This window comes from Tigriopus californicus, chromosome 9 (assembly GCF_007210705.1).
Source record: "Tigriopus californicus strain San Diego chromosome 9, Tcal_SD_v2.1, whole genome shotgun sequence".
In the NCBI taxonomy this organism is placed as follows: Eukaryota; Metazoa; Arthropoda; class Copepoda; order Harpacticoida; family Harpacticidae; genus Tigriopus; species Tigriopus californicus.
Genome location: NC_081448.1, coordinates 13368126 through 13368685, shown reverse-complemented (window position 1 = coordinate 13368685; position 560 = coordinate 13368126).

Below are 560 nucleotides of genomic sequence, written 5' to 3'. Positions count from 1 at the left end.
AAAAAAAAGTTCCTTTTAGAGGATTTTTTTTTAAGTTGAAACAATATGTAAAAAGTTTAAGTACCAACAGCTAGGCAAATCATTACTTTTCATGTCAATCGTACCGAGGATAGCATTCTTTGCAGCGGTGATAAAGTCAGTGAAACCCAAAAAAAATAATTACTTAAAGGTTTTGGCTGAGGACATAATCCTTCATTTGATCATGCTGCACAGAAATGATTAAAAAAGATCCCAAACAAGGAACAACAAGTTAAAAAGAAGCAGAAAAAGACTACTGATACTAAAAATGCAAAAAAGTCCTAAAAGGTGAAAAAATAGGAAGAATGTTCGAAAAAGCGTAGCGAAAGTGGAAAAATGGCTAAAAAGTTAAAATGTAGGAAATTTGGGTCAAACAGTTTTTTTCTGTCAAAAAAGCCAAAAGATGTTAATTTCGTTCCAGGTTTTGGCTTTTTTCGAGGTCTAATTAGGAGTCAGCGGATGTAGTCTATCTCGATTTTGCCAAGGCCTTTGACAAGGTACATCAAAGTGTTGTAGTTAACAGACTCCATAAGATTGGGATC